Genomic DNA, 11,448 nt, shown 5'->3' with positions numbered 1-11,448 from the left:
AAATATCCTACTGTATACAAACTCCCATAAACACATACACTTACACATTTTCACAGCTACACATTTTAAATGTATAGCTGCATTCAACCACCTTCATTCAATCCATTCAATAATATATACTAACCATCCATGTCCAGATTCAACCACCTTCCTTTCAAAACTCCATTATATCATTTTTCCTGATAACCAGGACCTTCCCAGGCCATATGAACAGACCTCCATGGCACTAAGCCTCCATCAGTTAAGGCCTCTCACCTTGTGTTACAGTATCAAAAACCATTCTTCTGGGTGGAGTTTACCTTTCCACAGGAAGTAGATCACAGCATTCATATGCTAATTCTGACCAGCTCCTCAAGACTTGCATAAACATTCACGGCCCTTCTGTTTCTAGTGGGGGAAGGAGAGTTTTGTGCCTAGACACCTTCCAATTCAATTATGGCTAAATTATGGCTATATTAGAAAATGGAATATCCTTATCACTTGGTTTAGTGGAATCAGGGCCATTTTGACCAACCACTTATTTGGTTTTGTATTTAGTTGTCTTAGCTGTCTCTTATTTTGCATTCTCTGCCACAAATTTATTGCAATTAATATGTGATCTGATTATTGCCAAATTTACATCTGTGCCCCAGCTGGTATTTATAGATTTACAGTATTAAGTTTTACCATGTAAAGAGGTTTATTGTGCAGTGGGAAGATGTGTGACAAAACGAGTATGATATGTGAATTATAGCAAATACTTTGTATAGCCCTTCTTTTGTTTCCCCAGCTCATCAGACTACAACTGCATTGTCCAATTACATGTGGTTAAGGGGACATTGTAATTCAATTTAAATATGTATATTTTGTATTATATATTGATGACTTGAAGTAATGTTATTCATTGTCCTTAAACTGAAGCCAGGAGGGTTATGGGTAAAGATCAGGTGGTGTCTAGGATACAGGTGAGAGGGCTTGAGCTGCATTCATTCTCCCCCCTCCTTCCTCTACAGGAAGCATGGAACAGCCGGGGACCCTGTGACATCACAAAGTAGTGTAAGGGGTTAATTTTAGGAGGGGCTCACTGCTACCTTATCCTTGGAAGTAGGGGAAGCCAATTAAGCATCAATTGTTCTCCTTAGGACTAGTCCAGACGTTCTGTCTGCATCCCAGCAGGGGGCTTCTGTGAAAGGACATCTCATCTCCACTGCCCTGTCCAAACCCCCTAGTCCTGCACTGGCCAATGGGGAAGTAGGATAGATGCAGGGGTTTGTCCAGGGAGGGGAAAGACTGTGGAAATTAGACCTGTGATATATAAGGAACAACTCCAGGGGGGAGGGGTGGTCATGCTTGGATTTCATTCAGGAAGGTGCAAGATGGAGTTTTGAATTGTCGTTTTCTAACTCGAGTCTATATATGCAGCTGAGAGGGATCCATGGGTCATGAAGTCTGGACAGCAGGTGACAATATCTCCTTAAGTTATTGGGGTAAGGGACAGATGATGTGGTAAATCTGCCTGGCATTTATTTACTGTGTGTATTTAATATTCTAGTGTTGTTTGTATAACAATAAATATACTGTTGTATTTTTATAACTGCATTTTGCCTGAGTGACCATACGAATCCTAGAAGGTACTGGGTAGCACTGGGCCAGATAAACCCGGTATCTTCACATTTTTGGTGGCAAGCAGTGGGGTCACTCAGTCCCAGGTCCTATCTGGGTAGAGCTGCAGGGGAACTGTATCGTGATACATTCCAGGGCTCTGCAAAGCAGTTAGCACTAGAAACCAGTTACCACATTATCCTGAACTTACTCCTAAAGGCTTTAAGGTAGAAAGTGTCACGAAAAGCGTTGTGGGCTTTAGGCGAGGGAAGATGCCGTCTAAGTGCCGATTTGATAAGGGGAAGCGCACCCCGCCAGAGGAGAGCGGAAGATGGAACCGTGTCTCAAAGAGAGGAAATCACAGTGAGGTGATCCCTGGAAGTAAAATGGGTGTGAGCTCTAGGAACAAGAGAGCAGATCACAGCCCAGTGTTGAAAAAGTTCCCAAAGGAAGGGATGAAGCAGTCCAGTACAACCAGGAGAAAGGTGTACTGGGATGAAGGACTGTGGGAGTGTCTGCAGGATGGGGATATGGATGTGTTGCACCACCCCACCACAATGCAGCACATTTTGGATTATTGGGATGAGGAGTGCCCAAAGATTATTATGTGGGAAGGAGCCAGTCTACAGGAGAAATTGGAGAACCTGTTGGATGTGTTCCTAATGTTGAAAGAGGAGGCAAGTGCCTGTAATTTTCAGGATGAACCAGCATGGGATGATTTTACACATGAAGTTATTTGTACTATGCAGAATCTGGCCAAGGGAGAATCCAGATACAACAATAATCAGCAGTACAAACAAGACGTAAATGGACTATTACAGCACAGGGACATGCCTGATGAATCCCCTGCAAATGTATTAATAGAATCTGTCCCATTAGCAGATTCTACAGATCCACTAGAGACAATGAGTATGGAGGAGCTGATAGTGGAATGCCAGATCCGGGGTGTACCTTACCTGTACAGCACACACATGGATATCCTGAAACGTTTGTTAAAAGATCAGGAGAATCCCTTCAATGCCTTTAGTGTTTATAGAAAATGGATGCTCACTTTAGGTCCCCACATACCTCTCTGGGAACAAATGCAATGTCTGCAACAGAGTTTTGAAGAAGCAGAGGATGAGGTATGGCGGCAAGGATTTACGGACACTGAAATGTGGCAGGATCAGTGTTATCGAGTGAATACTGAAAAATGCCAATTGGAATATCTTTTATCACACTCTAAAAAGATGGCTGCTCAGTCTGTTAATCAGGGGGAGGTCCATCCCAGTGGATTAAATACAGTTGCCCAAGCTACTATCTTGGGGGAGACTGGAGAAGAACTGCTTGGTGAGGATGTTGTACCTCTGACTACTCAGAAAGGATTAGGAGAAATTCTCCCATTTGGTGACTTGGATGGAAAAGAGCTACCAAGTAAGTACCATGTAGTAGCATCTTCTGATAATTTGCCAGTGTTATTGGAACCTGAGACTGTGTCTGAGTTAGAACAGAATTACAGAAAAGACCAGTTATCCATCCCTGTTGTGCCTGAAAAGAATTTGTTTAATGAAGTAACGCAGGATACCGCATGTGTGCTCTCCGGGGCAAGTGATGTACAGCTTTACCCAATTGTGACAGAAGAGAATCATAAACTTGCGCAACATATGATCTCAGCAGAAATCATGTTTACAGACTGTAGGACAGAATTAATGGGAGAGGATAAAGGAATTGTCATGTCAGAGGCCACTACCATGGGGCCCTGGGAAAATTACACTTATGCCTTCCCCTATGCAGAATTGGCAGATGAGGAGATGTTGACTGAGTGGGTGTCTGAGAGGGCACCAGTACAGCAAGATTCACCAGCCCCACCAGCTTTGATGCATCGCACTCCAGCTCCAAATCTGGGAATCCAGGACCCAATACCAGAGGCCTGCACTGGACCATCCACTTTGCTTTGCTGCCAGGAGGACAAGTCTGTGTCCAATGAGGATTCACACTACCCCGATGCGCCAGAGGCGAGGGAAGTAGTGCAACAGTTGGATGTGGTAGCAGGGGAGGGGAGATGCACACAAACATACTTACAGGGGCACCCACATGTGGTTTGGGAGGGGGACAGAGGATTCCCCATAAGCAAAGAATTAATGGAGCCCCCACGCTTGCCTGCCACTGGGCAGTTGTCCCTTGAGTGTTTGGGGGAGGGGGGATTGGATCTTTGCCAGAAACAAACGGACAAGGAGCCAGAAAGTTTGCCTGCCACTTGGCAGTTTTCACTTGAATATGTGGGGGAGGGGAGCATGGTCTCCAGAAACAGAGGACAGGCCAAGGGACTATTTGCAGTTGGGCAATTAAGGGTGGATAAGGCACACAAGGGATGTTGGACTACAACTCTCCTACCATGGATGTGTGCACAGGAGTGGCCCAGTTTTATTGTTGTCTCATCTTATGACACAGGGCAGCATAAACCCCCACTCCAGCTGAGTGGGAAGATATGCCTGCAGCCATGGGACCCTGGTGGGAGATTGAGGAACTGTGTACTGCTGTCTACCTTGCCATCAGACCCAGGAGAAACCACAGCAGGCCAGAAACTTTGGACTTGGAAGAAATGATTACTTGGGGCTAGGGAGCCACTGGGAAACAAGGGCTAAAAAAGTAGGGGAGGAATGTGACAAAACGAGTATGATATGTGAATTATAGCAAATACTTTGTATAGCCCTTCTTTTGTTTCCCCAGCTCATCAGACTACAACTGCATTGTCCGATTACATGTGGTTAAGGGGACATTGTAATTCAATTTAAATATGTATATTTTGTATTATATATTGATGACTTGAAGTAATGTTATTCATTGTCCTTAAACTGAAGCCAGGAGGGTTATGGGTAAAGATCAGGTGGTGTCTAGGATACAGGTGAGAGGGCTTGAGCTGCATTCATTCTCCCCCCTCCTTCCTCTACAGGAAGCATGGAACAGCCGGGGACCCTGTGACATCACAAAGTAGTGTAAGGGGTTAATTTTAGGAGGGGCTCACTGCTACCTTATCCTTGGAAGTAGGGGAAGCCAATTAAGCATCAATTGTTCTCCTTAGGACTAGTCCAGACGTTCTGTCTGCATCCCAGCAGGGGGCTTCTGTGAAAGGACATCTCATCTCCACTGCCCTGTCCAAACCCCCTAGTCCTGCACTGGCCAATGGGGAAGTAGAATAGATGCAGGGGTTTGTCCAGGGAGGGGAAAGACTGTGGAAATTAGACCTGTGATATATAAGGAACAACTCCAGGGGGGAGGGGTGGTCATGCTTGGATTTCATTCAGGAAGGTGCAAGATGGAGTTTTGAATTGTCGTTTTCTAACTCGAGTCTATATATGCAGCTGAGAGGGATCCATGGGTCATGAAGTCTGGACAGCAGGTGACAATATCTCCTTAAGTTATTGGGGTAAGGGACAGATGATGTGGTAAATCTGCCTGGCATTTATTTACTGTGTGTATTTAATATTCTAGTGTTGTTTGTATAACAATAAATATACTGTTGTATTTTTATAACTGCATTTTGCCTGAGTGACCATACGAATCCTAGAAGGTACTGGGTAGCACTGGGCCAGATAAACCCGGTATCTTCACAAGATGCATCAACAATATGCAGTTTACTACTTGTTTGACCCAAATTTATGTCCCTCAGACCTATTTTAAAGGGCTATGTACAGTAATATTTTGACGAAACATATTATTGTAATTAAACCAAGCATAACCACTAGAGTTACAATAAGAATCAAGTTTCATGTCTGCATTACCAAGCAGAGGACAACATCTTGAAAGGTTTTTTCAACCAAAATACATAATCCCTTAAAAGCATAACCCTTTAAATCAAATACTAAACATTTTAGGTAATGACCTCCATCTCTACTCAGCAAATTTGTAAATTTTCATATATATTTCCAAATCTTTTAATAATTCTTTGAAATTTTATATTTCACATTTTATATTGCAAATTTAATGTGTGCCATATTTATGAGTTTTTTTTATACATACTCAACATTGATAAAGAGACCCTAAATCCGAAAGCACTTAAACGCAATGGGCCTGATTCATCAAGGAGATGCCGGCTGTACAATGTGCTTTACAAAGCCTTGTACATTATACAGCCGGTGCCTCTATAGATTACCACCGTAACAGCATGAATAATAGTGTCGCCCTTAAAAGTGATGTCGTTGAAGCCGGCCGGGATCTTTATTGCTTGGAATTCTTTCAAGTGTTTTTTTTGAAGCAGTCGGTATGAGCAGTCTGTCAGGGATGACAGCTTCGGTATGTGTTGTCGGTGTTTACATTGTTGCTTTAAAGACTACCACCTAGTTAGCTAACTGACCCTCCACCAGTGACCCATCACAATTGATAGAAAGTTATACATCACACCTTTCATATAATGATAGAGAACCTCTGGACACCTCAACTACCTCCAGGGTGTGGAAATCTAAAGTGTAAGTAATAATCCACCATTATGACTCAAATTAATTTTTTCAAAGCCTTTATACATATTATTTCATCCTTGAAGGCATTGGACTCCATTGGGTAAATGTATCAAGTTGCAATTTTTTCAGCGATTTTAGTCTCCAAGTCGCCATATATATTAAGCAGCAATTTTTAGTCTGAAAAACCAAATCGCTGTTCATCTTTTGCGATTTGTGTCGATGTAAACTTGCCTGTGTTTAGCTGAAAATCACCATTTTCAATCCAATACTCCTTTCTGATTAGTTGCAAGTTTTACATGCAAAACTCGCATGGTTTTGGCCTCACTAACATTATATGATTTTTTTTAAAAAAAAAGTGTCCCCCCCCCCTAAAGACTCTCCTTTGGACCAGAAGAAAATAAGATATTTTCCCTGGACTATTTGGATTGCAAATTATTTGGGACAACTCCATGGACCTTTGTGGAATATAATTTATTTGGACATTGTTTACAAGCCTATTTGGATTACAGCTTCAAAAGATCAGAAGAAGAAAGCTGTTGGTAAGTTTTTGGGGATTTTTTTATTTGTAATAAATGTATGTGGTTATAAAGAGGGTGTTGTGTTTTATTTTAGGAGTTTTATTATTTTTATTACAATAATGTGGTATTAAAGAGGGTGTTATGATTTAATTAACAGTTTTCTTTGTGGTACTACAGGTCGCAACAAGCCATGGGTGTCAGGACATGTTGGCACTTGTGGCTCTCCAAGTGCCAGGATGCCCTGGCTGCCATGGATATGCTGGTTCTTGTAATTCATACAAAAAATGTATTTGTGTATTCCAGTGAACAAACAAATCTGTGAATTAGCAGCTCCACCATTATATGAGTGACATCAATCTCAATCTATGATAGTGCTGAAGCTGCAGCTAACCGCAGGATGTGATGGCATACCATGTCTGTATTGCGCAAGGAACAAGTCCATTAAGGCTTTTCCCTTATTCATTGTAATTTCATTACTTTTTGGAGATTGAGTGGAATGAGTTTCAATAGTTTTCTTAAATGTTAGATGATGTTTAGGTGTGACAAGCTTTAATCGGACATGTTAAACCGTAATGTATTTAGTTTAAATTTCATAGCTCTTTGTAAAGTTTAGATATTTAAATTTTCAAATTCAGAAGCCTAGAATTTGACCACAGATAAGAACCACTTAGTCCTAGTTTCCACTATTTTTCTTAATCCCTTATAACAAAGCATGTTTAAATGTATAAGCATGTTCCATTATATTAGGCTATATTACCTATGTTGGATGCCTATTCCACTTATCCACACCTTTTTCAAGTTAATATCTGCTTAAAAATGCTTTTCACACACCTGTCACAGCAGTGTACCAGCTTTTTTCTCATGTCACCACATATGCAAAGAAGCTTTTCTCTCACATGCCACCCCATACGCTCACCAGCTTTTCCTTCACATGCCAACCTAAATGCCTACCAGATTGTCTCTCGGGTGCAACCTCCATATGACCACAAGCTTTTCTCCCACATGTCACCCTTTATTACCAAAAGATTTTCTCTCACTTGCCCCCCATATTCTGATCAGCATTTTCTTTCATGCCATCCGATGAGCTCACCAGCCTTTCTCTCACATACTGTCCCATATGCCTACCAGCTTTTTTACCACATCTCATCCCATCTGGCCATCAGCTTTTCTCTTACATAAAGCCCTGCAGCTAACATATGCCCACCAACTTTTCTCTGATATACTACCCCATATACACACCAGCATCTCTGTCACATGCAAGGGTTAAATCATGATGAACCACAAATTTGACATTGAGACTTAACAGCAGGTGGCCATTTACGTACAACATACTTGTATTAGATTCCTATTAAATGCCCCTCCCCTCAGTGACATAACTTAATTTATTCAATGCACTGCTGGGGGCAGCTCCATAATGCCAATAATGAAATAAACAATAAGTTTAAGAAAAGCACAGCGTGGCTCCTCCTACAAATCCTAATCAGCCATAGAGTTGGCAGCCTATGCTGGCATTTGCAAAATCGGGGGACAAAAAACGTGGAGTCATCCTGAATTTACAAATACCAGCAGTAAACCTTGCAAGTCCGGGCTGGTGTCACTATAGTAGGGAATACAGCAGAGTGGTGCCCCCTGCCATAATGCCAAACTAGTCAGAGCGGGGCCAGATTACCTGGGGAGATAGGTTTGCAAACAAAAATGCCGCCTCCCCCCTAGGTTTAACTAGCCCCACGTTATAAAGCACTAGGGCTCTTCCCACACCCCTGGGGTGGTTGGTGTTAGGTAGTAATAATTAATTCAATGATAAATGCAGTAACCAGGGACAAACACCATTTTTTCCCTGGTGCACTTCAGATCCGAGTGTGCCCTGGTTGCCATTAAGTGCTTGGGCATTCTGGCGCTTGAAGTACCACAAGCAGAAGCACCAGCATACCCATGGCATGCACTTGGAGAACCACAAGTGTCAGCATAGAACCTGTAGTGCACCATGAAAAAATGTAAATAAAACACACACACGCAAGTTTAAGAATAATTTGATTTGAAATACAACCACCCCAACACACCCATTATTCACCCTTTTTATTGCTCTCCTAGATCCAGGCTCTTCATCTGAAATAAATCCAGTGATCCTTGGCTTGGCAAAATAAAAATCAACCACAACTAGCTACTGAGAGCTCCCATCGCAAATGAGCTCATAGTGGCAGTTTAGTCATATATATATATATATATATATATATATATATATATATATATATATATATGTATATAACATGGGGATTCCCCTCGGCCTGAACTCAAGCCTGTGGCTGAAAAATATGTCTAATACACTCCCTCTCAGAGAAGAACATTTTTATACAGAGAATTCAGCCATATTTGTACTCTCAAGTGAAGCCACTTTGAGTACACCCAGCACACACCTCTATTTGACACATGCACCACTAGTAAACATTTTTTAAAAACATCACCCTTCAAAGGCACTCCACTGCCACAATAGCTTTCTAGTAAAACACAACCCTAGTCTTAAAACACTCTGTACACTTAGTTCTGCTGTCAAGTCAACCTTAATATAACGGCATAAATAATATATATAAATAATATATATAAATATATATATACACTTTTTTTTATTATTAATATAGATTTATATAACGTGCAGCTTCTGACAAGCAATATAACAGTATAACAGAAGGAAAATAATAAGTGCAGCCTTTCGCTGCAAATACCTATTGTTTCATAGATGTTAAAAAAACAAGAAGTGGGTGCTTCCGATTATGCCTAAGCACAATAGCAAAACACCAAAGGGGCTCATTTGATAGCTGGAACTGGGGGAAGTGCTGGTAACCTTGTGCCACCACAATGGGAAAGAATGACAGAATGCAGTGGTAAAATAATTTATGATATTCATACATGGCTCCAGAGGCTACTTTTCTGCACTTTCTTTTTGACAGGAACATTAATCCTGTCTCTCCTAGCTCACATGTTAGCCCTAATGTGGGATCATATGGCTGTAATACTATTGTAGGAGATGGTATACAGTATGTTGCATAAATTTGGTTCCCATATTTAGTTTGATACTAAAAATGTTTTCATACTGAGGGTAAATATTTAACTTTCTTACTTGCATTAATCTAACAATATAATACACTTTCAGATTGCACATATCATCAGCAGCAGTTATTTATATAGCGACACTAATTCCGCAGCACTGTACAGGGAACTCACTCACATCAGTCCCTGCTAAATTGGAGCTTACAGTCTAAATTCCTTAACATACACACACGCGCACATGCAGACAGACTAGGGTCAATTTTGATAGTAGCCAATTAACCTACTAGTATGTTTTTGGAGTGTAGGAGGAACAAAACCGGTGTACCCGGGAAAAGCCCATGCAAACATGGGAAGAACATACAATCTCCACACAAATAAGGCCATCGTCGGGAATCAAACTCATGATCCCAGTGCTGTGAGGCAAAAGTGATAATCACTAAGCCACAATGCTGCCCACATATTGCTATAGCTGCTTGTTGCAAACTAATTGAAAATTTTTGGGTTGAAAACTACTATGGGCCTGATTCAGAGTGCAATGTACATTGGGTTGCGTGCACATATTATTATTATTTTGCACTGCACATGCTCAGAAAGTTAATGCACACAACTGCAGCTATTCACTTGCAACTTTCTGGCACTTAAGTCTCTTTTTGCCTGACGAGGTGAGATGGAGAGGGAAGGGGTGTTCTAACATAGACAATGTACACTGAAGGTGTGTTTCAGCACTTGTGTAAGGATTCATATTGGGATATTGTCGCAGATATGGCAGAAAAAGAGGTGTTATTTGCACGTGGTCACGGGAAGGTCTAAGTAGCAGATGACAATGATGACGACTAACACCCTAACTAGCAAGCCGATTGTAATTAGAGGTTTACGAATGACTCAGACGCTTTCTGAAACTTTAGTAGTCGTTTAGCCATAGATTAGGATTTGCAGAGCATGTTATAGCAAGATAAAAATATAATTAATTATTGTATGCATTTGGGGAAGTTGTTCCTGCTGTATTAGCTAGGTTATCAAAGCTTACATGATAACTTGTGTTCGTAACATAAAATAAAAGGTTTTAGTACATGTTCGCAAGTTGGACGTTAATTGTCTGAGGGTGTATCTGTTGTCAAGCTGCTACTTATTTAGACCTGGATGCATTTTCCACTCTAATATGGCGTACAAATGATTACACTTCAGTGTGATTTTTCCAATTACAAGTTACGCTTACGCTTGTATACCACTCTGAATCAGGCCCAATGCATTAAGACTAAAGCATTTCTATTTTTAGAGATTTTTTTGGTCTAATCACTTGCAGAAAATTGTCCACACATACAGTAGAAAAATATAGGTTATACTGAGTTTCCAAAATGAAGTTAAAAGTGAATCTTATCAGTGGCGCACGCAGGGGAGGTTTCTGAGTCTCCAGAACCCCCCCCCCCTGCGCTTACTAAGTGGCCACCATAGCGGCACTGTCCTATACTGCAGCCGTGGCGCTGTCAAAGAAGCTTCTTTGACAGCGCCGCAGCTGCTATATAGGACAGCGGGCCGCTGACAAACCCCCCCCCCCCCCCGACAAACCCCCCCTCTGACAATCCTGCGTGCGCCCCTGCTTATTGTTAATGAAATAAGGAAAAATGTCAAGAGTAATTTTGTTAGTTTTGATAGAGGGTATAAAATAGGTATGGAATAAGTAAACCATCAAATGTATTATCATATCTTACTCTGAAAACATTTTCATATGCATTTCCTGTAGAAGAGATAACACATTGCCCATACAAAAAGAGTTATTACATTTGATAAGAAAGTTAAAAGAAAATGTATTATGCAATGCAATACGGAAGTAGATTAAAAAAAATATATTACACCACTGATTTAGAAAT

General features: G+C 41.2%; 1 long non-coding RNA gene across 1 annotated transcript in view; it reads left to right on the top strand.

The window, feature by feature from the left end:
- The first annotated feature begins 4,657 nt into the window (after positions 1-4,657).
- The window catches only part of LOC142142905 (uncharacterized), a 168,564-nt gene continuing 161,773 nt past the window's right edge, over positions 4,658-11,448 (top strand). The window contains exon 1 of the long non-coding RNA XR_012689388.1: positions 4,658-4,869. This is a non-coding gene — a long non-coding RNA (uncharacterized LOC142142905). The remainder of the gene's footprint in view (positions 4,870-11,448) is intronic.

Source organism: Mixophyes fleayi, chromosome 3 (genome assembly GCF_038048845.1).
Source record: "Mixophyes fleayi isolate aMixFle1 chromosome 3, aMixFle1.hap1, whole genome shotgun sequence".
Classification (NCBI taxonomy): Eukaryota; Metazoa; Chordata; class Amphibia; order Anura; family Limnodynastidae; genus Mixophyes; species Mixophyes fleayi.
Note: the sequence above shows the minus strand (reverse complement) of the source record. Positions and strands in the feature narration are given on the sequence as shown.